Source organism: Carassius gibelio, chromosome A11 (assembly GCF_023724105.1).
Source record: "Carassius gibelio isolate Cgi1373 ecotype wild population from Czech Republic chromosome A11, carGib1.2-hapl.c, whole genome shotgun sequence".
NCBI lineage: Eukaryota > Metazoa > Chordata > Actinopteri > Cypriniformes > Cyprinidae > Carassius > Carassius gibelio.
Window position 1 is genome coordinate 23,528,047 of NC_068381.1, and position 15,109 is coordinate 23,543,155.

At 44.3% G+C, this 15,109-nt stretch overlaps 1 long non-coding RNA gene and 8 other non-coding genes across 9 annotated transcripts; all 9 read right to left on the minus strand.

Annotated features, from left to right (window-relative positions):
* Positions 1-203: 203 nt before the first annotated feature.
* On the minus strand, positions 204-688 carry LOC128022724 (uncharacterized). The gene is made up of 3 exons (XR_008185982.1): positions 647-688; positions 462-539; positions 204-339 (listed from the first exon to the last, which is right to left on the minus strand). It is a non-coding gene; the product is annotated as an uncharacterized LOC128022724 (long non-coding RNA).
* Positions 689-8,616: 7,928 nt separating this feature from the next.
* trnar-acg (transfer RNA arginine (anticodon ACG)) lies at positions 8,617-8,689 on the minus strand. The gene has a single exon. It is a non-coding gene; the product is annotated as a tRNA-Arg (tRNA).
* Positions 8,690-9,028: 339 nt separating this feature from the next.
* On the minus strand, positions 9,029-9,116 carry trnay-gua (transfer RNA tyrosine (anticodon GUA)). Its single transcript is given in 2 exon segments — positions 9,029-9,064; positions 9,080-9,116. It is a non-coding gene; the product is annotated as a tRNA-Tyr (tRNA).
* A 124-nt stretch (positions 9,117-9,240) lies between these two features.
* On the minus strand, positions 9,241-9,312 carry trnae-uuc (transfer RNA glutamic acid (anticodon UUC)). The gene has a single exon. It is a non-coding gene; the product is annotated as a tRNA-Glu (tRNA).
* A 1,224-nt stretch (positions 9,313-10,536) lies between these two features.
* trnar-acg (transfer RNA arginine (anticodon ACG)) lies at positions 10,537-10,609 on the minus strand. Its single transcript has one exon. It is a non-coding gene; the product is annotated as a tRNA-Arg (tRNA).
* Positions 10,610-10,956: 347 nt separating this feature from the next.
* On the minus strand, positions 10,957-11,044 carry trnay-gua (transfer RNA tyrosine (anticodon GUA)). The gene is given in 2 exon segments: positions 10,957-10,992; positions 11,008-11,044. It is a non-coding gene; the product is annotated as a tRNA-Tyr (tRNA).
* Positions 11,045-11,168: 124 nt separating this feature from the next.
* trnae-uuc (transfer RNA glutamic acid (anticodon UUC)) lies at positions 11,169-11,240 on the minus strand. Its single transcript has one exon. It is a non-coding gene; the product is annotated as a tRNA-Glu (tRNA).
* A 2,002-nt stretch (positions 11,241-13,242) lies between these two features.
* On the minus strand, positions 13,243-13,314 carry trnae-uuc (transfer RNA glutamic acid (anticodon UUC)). Its single transcript has one exon. It is a non-coding gene; the product is annotated as a tRNA-Glu (tRNA).
* Positions 13,315-14,951: 1,637 nt separating this feature from the next.
* Positions 14,952-15,039, minus strand: trnay-gua (transfer RNA tyrosine (anticodon GUA)). Its single transcript is given in 2 exon segments — positions 14,952-14,987; positions 15,003-15,039. It is a non-coding gene; the product is annotated as a tRNA-Tyr (tRNA).
* Positions 15,040-15,109: the final 70 nt, after the last annotated feature.

Consider the following 15,109-nt stretch of genomic DNA (forward strand, 5'->3'; position numbering starts at 1 on the left):
CATAAGTGAAAATGACTGCAAAATAATTACTTGCGTGTGAGGATGACCCTGAATTCAGATTGATGGGCCAGGTCCAACTGCTGCAGCACAGCATGACTCCAGGACAGATAGCTGGTTCTACACCTGGTGCAGATCAGGGTCTCTGTCACCAGGTTGTAGTATCTGTCAATGTCTAACACCTGTCGTTGCTATTTTTATGATGCGTTGTGAACTCTGAGGTGGAGGAAGGAAGAAGGAAGAGGAGGACTGGATGACGGGCTGATGAGGTTTGGGGGATGGAGGAGGATGAGGATCAGAGGGTGGACATGAAACTGTAGCTGAACTGGAGTGCTCTAACATCTGTGGAGTCAAACATTATGATTAATCTATTAAGGGGATTGCCATGTATTTAATACATTCAAATTACATAGTGATAAAGTCATGATGTCATTATAAAAGTATTGATGTCTTTTAATATTAACCTGAGAGGTTTTCCTCTGGGTGCTCAAATTAGGTTTTGCTGCTGCCACATGTGAGCCTCCAAACCTTGACTTTTCAAACTAAAAAGATTTGTCATGTTTAGTGATAACAAAACCCTAACACTATAGTTAAAGGTTGAGATGTTTCAATATCTGCAGTGATGCATGCAATAGTGTGGTCTGCTTACCATTGACAATGTCAGTTTAGGTCTCTTTGCAGGACATGACACAGCACTGACAGAGGGTGTGCTTTGGGCCAGGGTGCTCTGTGATGCTTCCCCTGTGACTGGTGGATGAACCTGTGACACATGCATAAAGTACAAAACAGTCTTCCTAATGTGATTTTAGATATAAAGACACGTTGATGTTGCAAACACATCTATCTATTTATGCAACTTGAACCAGGCTAATTGAAGTTACCTTGTGAAATCCACAAATACATGTCTGTGCTTCCTTCAGAAGAGTGGTCTGTCCCCTCATTTGCAGAGGGCACTTTTCTATCTGTGAACATGAATTATACCTCTGACACTGGATCTCAAAACAGCCATAAGTCATAATAATTATATCAATATAACATTGTATTGTGTTTACATGTAATTACTTAAGAATACACATAAATAAAAATACCACAATGTATTGTCAAAAACGATTGTTAGTTTGCCCATGAATCTAGCTGCATAACTTACCTTCTGATACATCTCATGCCATCTTTTTTGTCGGGGAGAAGGTCTATTCCCCTGTGTAGATGGCCAAACTCCTGTTTGGGCAAAACTCTCCAGACGCGCAAGCCATTCAGCATTACTCATGCCTTTGTGAGACTTAGCTGAAGCCATGTCGTTGCCTGAAACACTACATAACACGTTACACTAACTGCCATTGTAGCCTGTAGCATTTACCCTCCTGTTGTGTTCATTTCATGATAGTTAGTTTTGTGTTCCTGGTCCAGAACGACCGCCATATTATAGCAGATTATAAATTCATTATAATACACATATTATCTTACATATAACATGTTGTGATTTATTTATTTATATTTAATGCCATGTCAGCAGCAGGGGATATATTCATGCCAAGAGGAAACATTTCAATTGCACAATTCAGCCATTTATATAATGTCAAAACAATTATATAACATACATATATGTTTGTATGTATGTGTGTATGTTTGTACAAATATAAAAAAATACATATAATAAGATTATAACAAGAACAAAAGTATAAGAACAATTACATAGAGTCTTAACAAGTTGTGATAGATCTTTCTATTGTGGCTGTATGTCTCAATGACCTAGGCTCATACAACACGTTTATGAGTATAAATAAATAAATAAATAAATAAATAAATAAATAAATAAATAAATAAATAGCATTATGGATTAATTTGACTAAAACAAATACTCAGATTAAACATATTGTGCTCTTTCAACTGTGTCCATGTGATAAGGGCATGAACCTGAAGATGGTACTCCTCTGGTACTGCTTGGCGACTTCAACATCCACTTAGATAAACCCCAGGCTGCTGACTTCAAAACTCTGCTCACCTCATTTGATCTCAAGCTCATGTCCACTACAGCGACTCACAAATCGGGCAACCAACTTGACCTCATCTACACGCGTGGTTGCTCTGTGGACACCTCTTCAGTTGCTCCACTGCACACCTCAGACCACTTCCTCATTACTGCTAACCTAGCACTTACTCCTGAAGTGGCACACACTCCAACGCAGGTCACCTTTCGACGGAACCTACGCTCACTCTCTCCATCTCGCCTATCTGCTGTGGTTTCATCCTCTCTTCCACCATTCTCTCAGTTTTCTGCTCTGGACACGAACAGTGCTACGGACACTCTTTGCTCCACTTTAACATCTTGCTTTGACAACTTTTGCCCACTGTTGTCTAGACCAGCACGCACTGCCCCATCTGCCCCCTGGCTGTCCGAGGTTCTCCGTGAACATCGCTCTAAACTCAGGGCTGCAGAGAGGAAATGGCAGAAATCTAAAAACTCTACGGACCTCAGTGTGTATCAATCACTCCTCTCTTCCTTCTCTGCAAAGGTCTTAACAGCTAAAACATCCTACTACCACAACAAAATTAACAGCTGCTGTGACGCTCGGACACTATTCAAGACTTTCTCTTCTCTTCTTAATCCGCCGCCTCCACCTCCTCCATCGACTCTTACAGCGGACGACTTTGCAACTTTCTTCACAAATAAGACGAGATCCATCAGTGAACAATTCTCCACACCACAGACTGAGGAAAACTTCACAATGACTGATGCACACTCTTTATCCTCCTTCTCCCCACTCTCAGAGATGGACGTCTCCAAAATTCTCCTGTCCAATCATCCTACTACTTGTCCACTTGATCCTATCCCCACTCACCTCCTTCAAGCGATCTCTTCTTCAGTCATACCTTCACTTACTCACATTATCAACTCCTCTCTTCAATCTGGAACATTTACCTTAGCATTCAAGCAGGCTCGGGTAAGCCCACTGCTCAAGAAACCATCTCTAAATCCAGCGCTTCTTGAAAACTACAGACCGGTATCCCTTCTTCCATTCATTGCAAAGACACTTGAGCGGGCTGTGTTCAACCAGCTTTCTATGTTCCTTGGACAGAACAACCTCCTGGACAGCAACCAATCTGGCTTCAGAAGTGGCCACTCAACTGAGACTGCTCTGCTCTCGGTTACTGAAGCCCTGCGACTAGCAAGAGCAGCTTCAAAATCCTCGGTACTCATCTTACTGGACCTGTCTGCTGCTTTTGACACTGTTAATCACCAGATTCTCCTGTCCACCCTCAGAAAGATGGGGATCTCTGGAACTGCTCTCCTGTGGGTTAAGTCCTACCTCTCTGACAGATCCTTCAGTGTGTCTTGGAGGGGTGATGTTTCAAAGTCACACCACCTTGCTACTGGGGTTCCTCAGGGCTCAGTACTTGGACCACTTCTCTTCTCCATCTACATGACATCTTTAGGATCTGTCATTCAGAAGCATGGCTTTTCTTATCACTGCTATGCTGATGACACCCAACTCTACTTCTCATTCCAGCCTGATGACCCGACGGTAGCTGCTCGCATTTCAGCCTGTCTGAGTGACATTTCCCGCTGGATGAATGACCATCACCTTCAGCTTAACCTTACAAAAACTGAACTACTGGTGATTCCAGCTAACCCATTGATTCATCACAACTTCTCTATACAGCTGGGCTCGTCAATCATAACTCCTTCGAGGACAGCCAGAAACCTAGGAGTTGTGATGGATCATCAGTTAAGCTTCACTGACCACATTGCTACAACGACCCGGTCCTGCAGGTTTGCCTTATACAACATTAGGAAGATTAGACCCTTCCTGTCAGAGCAAGCAACCCAACTTCTTGTCCAAGCTCTTGTTCTCTCCAGACTGGACTATTGTAATGCTCTCCTGGCGGGCCTTCCTGCATGTACTGTCAAGCCTCTGCAAATGATCCAGAATGCAGCAGCGAGGGTTGTCTTCAATGAGCCAAAAAAAAGCTCATGTTACTCCCCTCCTCATCAGGTTACACTGGCTACCAGTAGCTGCTCGCATCAAATTCAAGGTACTGATGCTTGCCTACAAGACAACCACTGGCACGGCACCAACTTACCTAAACTCACTGGTTAAATCCTATGTGCCCTCCAGAAGCTTGCGCTCTGCAAGTGAACAACGCCTTGTGGTGCCATCCCAAAGAAATTCAAAATCACTCTCACGGACCTTTTCCTGGACTGTGCCCAGCTGGTGGAATGACCTCCCAATCTCAATTCATACAGCGGAGTCTTTACTCACTTTCAAGAAACATCTAAAGACTCATCTTTTTCGCCTGCACTTAACCTACTAACACCCGTACTTTTCCTCTTCTTGTCTTTTTCATTTAATTAAAAAAAAAAAAAAAAAAAAAAAAAATTAAATTAAATACACCTGGCTATGCGTTCTATACTAGACTAACTGAGACTTGTCATGGCACTTGTATTCTGTTGTTGTTCTCTTGTTGACCTGACTGCTTCTATTGTTCTCATTTGTAAGTCGCTTTGGATAAAAGCGTCTGCTAAATGATTAAATGTAAATGTAAATGTAACCTGAATGTATAAACTTATCCATTCCCTTCTTTTGACTGGTCATAACATATGTACAAACATATAACATATGTGTAAAAGTTAAACAAAACACTAACATTATCCAGTTTTTTTTTTTTTTTTTGTGTTCAAATGCCGCATTTGGAAAAAGTTGTGGAACCTTATGACAATTAAATAAAAAGCATTTTTTTTTTTCAGAGAGAAAACTTGTTAATCAGTTAAATTCGACATATTTACAGTTACGTTAGCTCCGGTCGTAATAGTATTTACACATCAGTGACAGTTGACGTTACGTAGTCTATCAAGCGGTAATCATAGGCTAATTTACATGGCCAATCTTGCTATTCCTAAAGAACAAAAATCCTAAACCATTTAATTCATATTAAGATATAAATAACATACATGAGCGGAATGTAAATAATTTAACGTTACCTGAGCGGAGATTACATGCAATTGGCGAGGACGTGCGTTATTGGTGTATGAGAAATAGACCTTGCCATTTCATTGGACGTGGAAAAATAGAGATATCAACGTGATTGATTTATAAAAGATAGAAGTCGTAACGTGATTGGTTTTCAAAAGATAGAGGTCGTAACGTGATTGGTTTTTAAAAGATAGAAGTCATAACGTGATTGGTTTTTAAAAGATAGAAGTCGGCATACTATTGGATTAATTTTACAGACTTGTGGTTGTCAGGTACCGCCATCGAAGGGGCAAAGTGCTAGTCAGAACCTCGACATATCAGGGTTCTGTAGCTCTACTGCTGGCCAAAAAGTCACTTCTGGTGCAGGAAGATTTGCTGGATTTTTGAGGAGGGAAGCAAAAAGGAGCATGCAATCCCATACCGGGAGTAGAACCCGGGCCGCTTGGGTGAAAACCAGGAATCCTAACCGCTAGACCATATGGGATTTGGAAACCTAAAACTGGCCATGGGCTTCTGGCGCACTTTCCATACATGTGGTCAGCGTGGGCGCAGGACCTTGTAATGGCCTGTTGCTTTAGTTCTGTGACTGTAACAATGTGATAATAATTTGGCAAAACCAGAATTATCCAAAAGGACGGTTTTCTGAATTATATAGTGTTGTATGCATTCAGGGAATCTGTTTTTTCACTCAACCCGGGGGTTCAGTGTATTTGGGCAGATTCCTGTGATTGCTGAATTGATTCCTCGAACTGGTGATTAAGCTCTTGTCCAGGTGAAAATACTCGTGTCATCCATTTGAAAACACACACGGCAACCTTTATGTAGAGGAAAAACTGCCTATCGTCACTCTGTCAAGGTACAAAAATGACATGTTGTATGGTTAACAATGAAAGTGAGACAAATTTTTAATCAGCAAAGTTGCTGATTATTCGCTTCTTCAGTTTAACTCAGTTTACAACTTATTCTCAATGTCCAGGTGGCAATTAGTGATAAGGCTTCAAAATGGCAAGCCCATTACATTAAAACCACATGGCATTTCACCCTTCAAAGTAGTAAAGCGGTTACAGAGTAGCGATGAAATTGTTCATTCTAGAATCAACTGGCACACCAGCCTGCATTTTAATACCAAGTTAATCGCCGAGCTTATCAGAGAGATTGTGTGACAAATGGCAATACCGAAGCATGTCCGCGACTCCCCATAGACATCGGAACCTCAACCTATCAGGGTTCTGTAGCTCTACTGCTGTCCAAAAAGTCACTTCTAGTGCAGGAAGATGTGCTGTGTTTTTGAGGAGCAAAGCAAAAAAGATGAAGCCTTCCCATACCGGGAGTCAACCCCTGGCTGCGTACGAGAAAACCAGGAATCCTAACTGCTAGACCATATGGGAACTGGCCAGCTTTAACTGGCCACAAGCTTGTGGGCCACTTTCCATAAATGTGGCCAGTGTGGGCGCAGGGTTTTGTAGTGGCCTGTTGCTTTTGGTGTGTGACTGTAACAATGTGACAAAATTTGGCAATACAAGTATCATCCGAAGGGACGGTTTACTGAAATATATAGTGTTGCATGCATTCAAGGGACATGTTTGTTGACTCACACATGGTTCAGTTTTTTGGCCAGAATCCTGTGATTGCTGAATTTATACCTTGAACTGGTAATTAAGGCCTTGTCCAGGTGAAAATACTTGTGTCATGCATCTGAAAACACACATGGCAACCGTTATCTAGAGGAAAAACTGCCTATCGTCGGTCTGTCAAGGTACAAAACTGACATGTTGTGAGGTTAATAATGAAAGTGAGACCAATTTTTAATATGCTGATTATTCGCTCGTTCAGTTTAATGCAGATTACAAATTATTCTCAATGTCCAGGTGGCAATTAGTGATAAGGCTTCAAAATGGTGGTTAGGATTCGGCGCTCTCACCGCCGCGGCCCGGGTTCGATTCCCGGTCAGGGAAAGCTCTTTTGCCTTCCAATTGTGGACTGCGAATTCAAGCTCTGCTGACAGCTGTGAGAAAGCCAGCTCCAAGCCAAAACATTGGTGGGAACATGAAAAAAACACCTCCTTCGAGCCGGAGTTGAACGAGCGACCTAAGGATGGCCAACACTCCAACCTACAGTCCTCTGCTCTACCAGCTGAGCTATCGAAGGGGCTAAGGGCTAGTCAGAACCTCGACATATCAGGGTTCTGTAGCTCTACTGCTGGCCAAAAAGTCACTTCTGGTGCAGGAAGATTTGCTGGATCAGAACCTCGACATATCAGGGTTCTGTAGCTCTACTGCTGGCTAAAAAGTCACTTCTGGTGCAGGAAGATTTGCTGGATTTTTGAGGAGGGAAGCAAAAGGAGCATGCATTCCCATACCGGGAGTTGAACCCGGGCCGCCTGGGTGAAAACCAGGAATCCTATCCGCTAGACCATATGGGATTTGGACACTTTAAACTGGCCATGGGCTTCTGGCGCACTTTCCATACATGTGGTCAGCGTTGGCGCAGGACCTTGTAGTGGCCTGTTGCTTTAGTTCTGTGACTGTAACAATGTGATAATAATTTGGCAAAACAAGAATTATCCAAAAGGACGGTTTTCTGAATTATATAGTGTTGTATGCATTCAGGGAATCTGTTTTTTCACTCAACCCGGGGGTTCAGTGTATTTGGGCAGATTCCTGTGATTGCAGAATTGATTCCTCAAACTGGTAATTAAGCTCTTGTCCAAGTGAAAATACTTGTGTCATCCATTTGAAAACACACACGGCAACCTTTATCTAGAGGAAAAACTGGAGTCAACCCCTGGCTGCGTACGAGAAAACCAGGAATCCTAACTGCTAGACCATATGGGAACTGGCCAGCTTTAACTGGCCACAAGCTTGTGGGCCACTTTCCATAAATGTGGCCAGTGTGGGCGCAGGGTTTTGTAGTGGCCTGTTGCTTTTGGTGTGTGACTGTAACAATGTGATAATAATTTGGCAATACAAGAATCATCCGAAGGGACGGTTTACTGAAATATATAGTGTTGCATGCATTCAAGGGACATGTTTGTTGACTCACACATGGTTCAGTTTTTTGGCCAGAATCCTGTGATTGCTGAATTTATACCTCGAACTGGTAATTAAGGTCTTGTCCGGGTGAAAATACTTGTGTCATGCATCTGAAAACACACATGGCAACCGTTATCTAGAGGAAAAACTGCCTATCGTCGGTCTGTCAAGGTACAAAACTGACATGTTGTGAGGTTAATATTGAAAGTGAGACCAATTTTTAATCCGCAAAATTGCTGATTATTCGCTCGTTCAGTTTAATGCAGATTACAAATTATTCTCAATGTCCAGGTGGAAATTAGTGATAAGGCTTCAAAATGGCAAGCCTGTGACATCAAAACCACATGGCATTGCACCCTTCAAAGTAGTAAAGCGGTTACAGAGTAGCGATGAAATTGTTCATTCTAGAATCAACTGGCCCACCAGCCTGCATTTTGTGAGACGAATGGCAATACCAAAGCATGTCCGTGTCTCCCCTAGACATCGGAATGGGTGTGCAGAATGTGCCTTTTTTTGGAAAAAATAGAAGAATGCCTAGAGAGTTGCCTTTTCTTTTGGACTTTGGAGAAAAAAAACACAACAACAAAATAAGCCGGAGAAAAACAAGCACAGAGCGAGCCAGCCAGGAGTCGAACCTAGAATCTTCTGATCCGTAGTCAGACGCGTTATCCATTGCGCCACTGGCCCACCAAAAGTAAAGACCCCCGATTGTTACAGACTTGTTGGTTTTCGATGTGACGGTGGCAAGCATTGATGTCTGCTCATTCTCACCTTGTTATCAGGAGAACAGACTACCAGCCCTCCAGCCTACCAGCGCAGCAGCCCACGAGCCCTCCAGCCCACCATCCCTCCCTGGTGGTCTAGTGGTTAGGATTCGGCGCTCTCACTGCCGCGGCCCGGGTTCGATTCCCGGTCAGGGAAAGCTCTTTTGCCTTCCAATTGTGGACTGCGAATTCAAGCTCTGCTGACAGCTGTGAGAAAGCCAGCTCCAAGCCAAAACATTGGTGGGAACATGAAAAAAACACCTCCTTCGAGCCGGAGTTGAACCAGCGACCTAAGGATGGCCAACACTCCAACCTACAGTCCTCCGCTCTACCAGCTGAGCTATCGAAGGGGCTAAGGGCTAGTCAGAACCTCGACATATCAGGGTTCTGTAGCTCTACTGCTGGCCAAAAAGTCACTTCTGGTGCAGGAAGATTTGCTGGATTCTTGAGGAGGGAAGCAAAAAGGAGCATGCATTCCCATACCGGGAGTTGAACCCGGGCCGCCTGGGTGAAAACCAGGAATCCTAACCGCTAGACCATATGGGATTTGGACACTTTAAACTGGCCATGGGCTTCTGGCGCACTTTCCATACATGTGGTCAGCGTGGGCGCAGGACCTTGTAGTGGCCTGTTGCTTTAGTTCTGTGACTGTAACAATGTGATAATAATTTGGCAAAACAAGAATTATCCAAAAGGACGGTTTTCTGAATTATATAGTGTTGTATCCATTCAGGGAATCTGTTTTTTCACTCAACCCGGGGGTTCAGTGTATTTGGGCAGATTCCTGTGATTGCAGAATTGATTCCTCAAACTGGTAATGAAGCTCTTGTCCAAGTGAAAATACTCGTGTCATCCATTTGAAAACACACACGGCAACCTTTATCTAGAGGAAAAACTGGAGTCAACCCCTGGCTGCGTACAAGAAAACCAGGAATCCTAACTGATAGACCATATGGGAACTGGCCAGCTATAACTGGCCACAAGCTTGTGGGCCACTTTCCATAAATGTGGCCAGTGTGGGCGCAGGGTTTTGTAGTGGCCTGTTGCTTTTGGTGTGTGACTGTAACAATGTGATAATAATTTGGCAATACAAGAATTATCCGAAGGGACGGTTTACTGAAATATATAGTGTTGCATGCATTCAAGGGACATGTTTGTTGACTCACACATGGTTCAGTTTTTTGGCCAGAATCCTGTGATTGCTGAATGTATACCTCGAACTGGTAATTAAGGTCTTGTCCAGGTGAAAATACTTGTGTCATGCATCTGAAAACACACATGGCAACCGTTATCTAGAGGAAAAACTGCCTATCGTCGGTCTGTCAAGGTACAAAACTGACATGTTGTGAGGTTAATAATGAAAGTGAGACCAATTTTTAATCCGCAAAATTGCTGATTATTCGCTCGTTCAGTTTAATGCAGATTACAAATTATTCTCAATGTCCAGGTGGCAATTAGTGATAAGGCTTCAAAATGGCAAGCCTGTGACATCAAAACCACATGGCATTGCACCCTTCAAAGTAGTAAAGCGGTTACAGAGTAGCGATGAAATTGTTCATTCTAGAATCAACTGGCCCACCAGCCTGCATTTTGTGAGACGAATGGCAATACCAAAGCATGTCCGTGTCTCCCCTAGACATCGGAATGGGTGTGCAGAATGTGCCTTTTTTTGGAAAAAATAGAAGAATGCCTAGAGAGTTGCCTTTTCTTTTGGACTTTGGAGAAAAAAAACACAACAACAAAATAAGCCGAAGAAAAACAAGCACAGAGCGAGCCAGCCAGGAGTCGAACCTAGAATCTTCTGATCCGTAGTCAGACGCGTTATCCATTGCGCCACTGGCCCACCAAAAGTAAAGACCCCCGATTGTTACAGACTTGTTGGTTTTCGATGTGACGGTGGCAAGCATTGATGTCTGCTCATTCTCACCTTGTTATCAGGAGAACAGACTACCAGCCCTCCAGCCCTCCAGCCCACCAGCCCAGCAGCCCACGAGCCCTCCAGCCCACCATCCCTCCCTGGTGGTCTAGTGGTTAGGATTCGGCGCTCTCACTGCCGCGGCCCGGGTTCGATTCCCGGTCAGGGAAAGCTCTTTTGCCTTCCAATTGTGGACTGCGAATTCAAGCTCTGCTGACAGCTGTGAGAAAGCCAGCTCCAAGCCAAAACATTGGTGGGAACATGAAAAAAACACCTCCTTCGAGCCGGAGTTGAACCAGCGACCTAAGGATGGCCAACACTCCAACCTACAGTCCTCCGCTCTACCAGCTGAGCTATCGAAGGGGCTAAGGGCTAGTCAGAACCTCGACATATCAGGGTTCTGTAGCTCTACTGCTGGCCAAAAAGTAACTTCTGGTGCAGGAAGATTTGCTGGATTTTTGAGGAGGGAAGCAAAAAGGAGCATGCATTCCCATACCGGGAGTTGAACCCGGGCCGCCTGGGTGAAAACCAGGAATCCTAACCGCTAGACCATATGGGATTTGGACACTTTAAACTGGCCATGGGCTTCTGGCGCACTTTCCATACATGTGGTCAGCGTGGGCGCAGGACCTTGTAGTGGCCTGTTGCTTTAGTTCTGTGACTGTAACAATGTGATAATAATTTGGCAAAACAAGAATTATCCAAAAGGACGGTTTTCTGAATTATATAGTGTTGTATGCATTCAGGGAATCTGTTTTTTCACTCAACCCGGGGGTTCAGTGTATTTGGGCAGATTCCTGTGATTGCAGAATTGATTCCTCAAACTGGTAATTAAGCTCTTGTCCAAGTGAAAATACTCGTGTCATCCATTTGAAAACACACACGGCAACCTTTATCTAGAGGAAAAACTGGAGTCAACCCCTGGCTGCGTACGAGAAAACCAGGAATCCTAACTGCTAGACAATATGGGAACTGGCCAGCTTTAACTGGCCACAAGCTTGTGGGCCACTTTCCATAAATGTGGCCAGTGTGGGCGCAGGGTTTTGTAGTGGCCTGTTGCTTTTGGTGTGTGACTGTAACAATGTGATAATAATTTGGCAATACAAGAATCATCCGAAGGGACGGTTTACTGAAATATATAGTGTTGCATGCATTCAAGGGACATGTTTGTTGACTCACACATGGTTCAGTTTTTTGGCCAGAATCCTGTGATTGCTGAATTTATACCTCGAACTGGTAATTAAGGTCTTGTCCAGGTGAAAATACTTGTGTCATGCATCTGAAAACACACATGGCAACCGTTATCTAGAGGAAAAACTGCCTATCGTCGGTCTGTCAAGGTACAAAACTGACATGTTTTGAGGTTAATAATGAAAGTGAGACCAATTTTTAATCCGCAAAATTGCTGATTATTCGCTCGTTCAGTTTAATGCAGATTACAAATTATTCTCAATGTCCAGGTGGCAATTAGTGATAAGGCTTCAAAATGGCAAGCCTGTGACATCAAAACCACATGGCATTGCACCCTTCAAAGTAGTAAAGCGGTTACAGAGTAGCGATGAAATTGTTCATTCTAGAATCAACTGGCCCACCAGCCTGCATTTTGTGAGACGAATGGCAATACCAAAGCATGTCCGTGTCTCCCCTAGACATCGGAATGGGTGTGCAGAATGTGCCTTTTTTTGGAAAAAATAGAAGAATGCCTAGAGAGTTGCCTTTTCTTTTGGACTTTGGAGAAAAAAAACACAACAACAAAATAAGCCGGAGAAAAACAAGCACAGAGCAAGCCAGCCAGGAGTCGAACCTAGAATCTTCTGATCCGTAATCAGACGCGTTATCCATTGCGCCACTGGCCCACCATTAGTAAAGACCCCCGATTGTTACAGACTTGTTGGTTTTCGATGTGACGGTGGCAAGCATTGATGTCTGCTCATTCTCACCTTGTTATCAGGAGAACAGACTACCAGCCCTCCAGCCCACCAGCCCACCAGCCCTCCAGCCCACCATCCCTCCCTGGTGGTCTAGTGGTTAGGATTCGGCGCTCTCACCGCCGCGGCCCGGGTTCGATTCCCGGTCAGGGAAAGCTCTTTTGCCTTCCAATTGTGGTCTGCGAATTCAAGCTCTGCTGACAGCTGTGAGAAAGCCAGCTCCAAGCCAAAACATTGGTGGGAACATGAAAAAAACAACTCCTTCGAGTCGGAGTTGAACCAGCGACCTAAGGATGGGCAACACTCCAACCTACAGTCCTCCGCACAGTCTACCAGCTGAGCTATCGAAGGGGCTAAGGGCTAGTCAGAACCTCGACATATCAGGGTTCTGTAGCTCTACTGCTGGCCAAAAAGTCACTTCTGGTGCAGGAAGATTTGCTGGATCAGAACCTCGACATATCAGGGTTCTGTAGCTCTACTGCTGGCCAAAAAGTCACTTCTGGTGCAGGAAGATTTGCTGGATCAGAACCTCGACATATCAGGGTTCTGTAGCTCTACTGCTGGCCAAAAAGTCACTTATGGTGCAGGAAGATTTGCTGGATTTTTGAGGAGGGAAGCAAAATGGAGCATGCATTCCCATACCGGGAGTTGAACCCGGGCCGCCTGGGTGAAAACCAGGAATCCTAACCGCTAGACCATATGGGATTTGGACACTTTAAACTGGCCATGGGCTTCTGGCGCACTTTCCATACATGTGGTCAGCGTGGGCGCAGGACCTTGTAGTGGCCTGTTGCTTTAGTTCTGTGACTGTAACAATGTGATAATAATTTGGCAAAACAAGAATTATCCAAAAGGACGGTTTTCTGAATTATATAGTGTTGTATCCATTCAGGGAATCTGTTTTTTCACTCAACCCGGGGGTTCAGTGTATTTGGGCAGATTCCTGTGATTGCAGAATTGATTCCTCAAACTGGTAATTAAGCTCTTGTCCAAGTGAAAATACTCGTGTCATCCATTTGAAAACACACACGGCAACCTTTATCTAGAGGAAAAACTGGAGTCAACCCCTGGCTGCGTACGAGAAAACCAGGAATCCTAACTGATAGACCATATGGGAACTGGCCAGCTATAACTGGCCACAAGCTTGTGGGCCACTTTCCATAAATGTGGCCAGTGTGGGCGCAGGGTTTTGTAGTGGCCTGTTGCTTTTGGTGTGTGACTGTAACAATGTGATAATAATTTGGCAATACAAGAATTATCCGAAGGGACGGTTTACTGAAATATATAGTGTTGCATGCATTCAAGGGACATGTTTGTTGACTCACACATGGTTCAGTTTTTTGGCCAGAATCCTGTGATTGCTGAATTTATACCTCGAACTGGTAATTAAGGTCTTGTCCAGGTGAAAATACTTGTGTCATGCATCTGAAAACACACATGGCAACCGTTATCTAGAGGAAAAACTGCCTATCGTCGGTCTGTCAAGGTACAAAACTGACATGTTGTGAGGTTAATAATGAAAGTGAGACCAATTTTTAATCCGCAAAATTGCTGATTATTCGCTCGTTCAGTTTAATGCAGATTACAAATTATTCTCAATGTCCAGGTGGCAATTAGTGATAAGGCTTCAAAATGGCAAGCCTGTGACATCAAAACCACATGGCATTGCACCCTTCAAAGTAGTAAAGCGGTTACAGAGTAGCGATGAAATTGTTCATTCTAGAATCAACTGGCCCACCAGCCTGCATTTTGTGAGACGAATGGCAATACCAAAGCATGTCCGTGTCTCCCCTAGACATCGGAATGGGTGTGCAGAATGTGCCTTTTTTTGGAAAAAATAGAAGAATGCCTAGAGAGTTGCCTTTTCTTTTGGACTTTGGAGAAAAAAAAACACAACAACAAAATAAGCCGGAGAAAAACAAGCACAGAGCGAGCCAGCCAGGAGTCGAACCTAGAATCTTCTGATCCGTGGTCAGACGCGTTATCCATTGCGCCACTGGCCCACCATTAGTAAAGACCCCCGATTGTTACAGACTTGTTGGTTTTTGATGTGACGGTGGCAAGCATTGATGTCTGCTCATTCTCACCTTGTTATCAGGAGAACAGACTACCAGCCCTCCAGCCCACCAGCCCACCAGCCCACCAGCCCACGAGCCCTCCATCCCTCCCTGGTGGTCTAGTGGTTAGGATTCGGCGCTCTCACCGCCGCGGCCCGGGTTCGATTCCCGGTCAGGGAAAGCTCTTTTGCCTTCCAATTGTGGACTGCGAATTCAAGCTCTGCTGACAGCTGTGAGAAAGCCAGCTCCAAGCCAAAACATTGGTGGGAACATGAAAAAAACACCTCCTTCGAGCCGGAGTTGAACCAGCGACCTAAGGATGGCCAACACTCCAACCTACAGTCCTCCGCTCTACCAGCTGAGCTATCGAAGGGGCTAAGGGCTAGTCAGAACCTCGACATATCAGGGTTCTGTAGCTCTACTGCTGGCCAAAAAGTCACTTC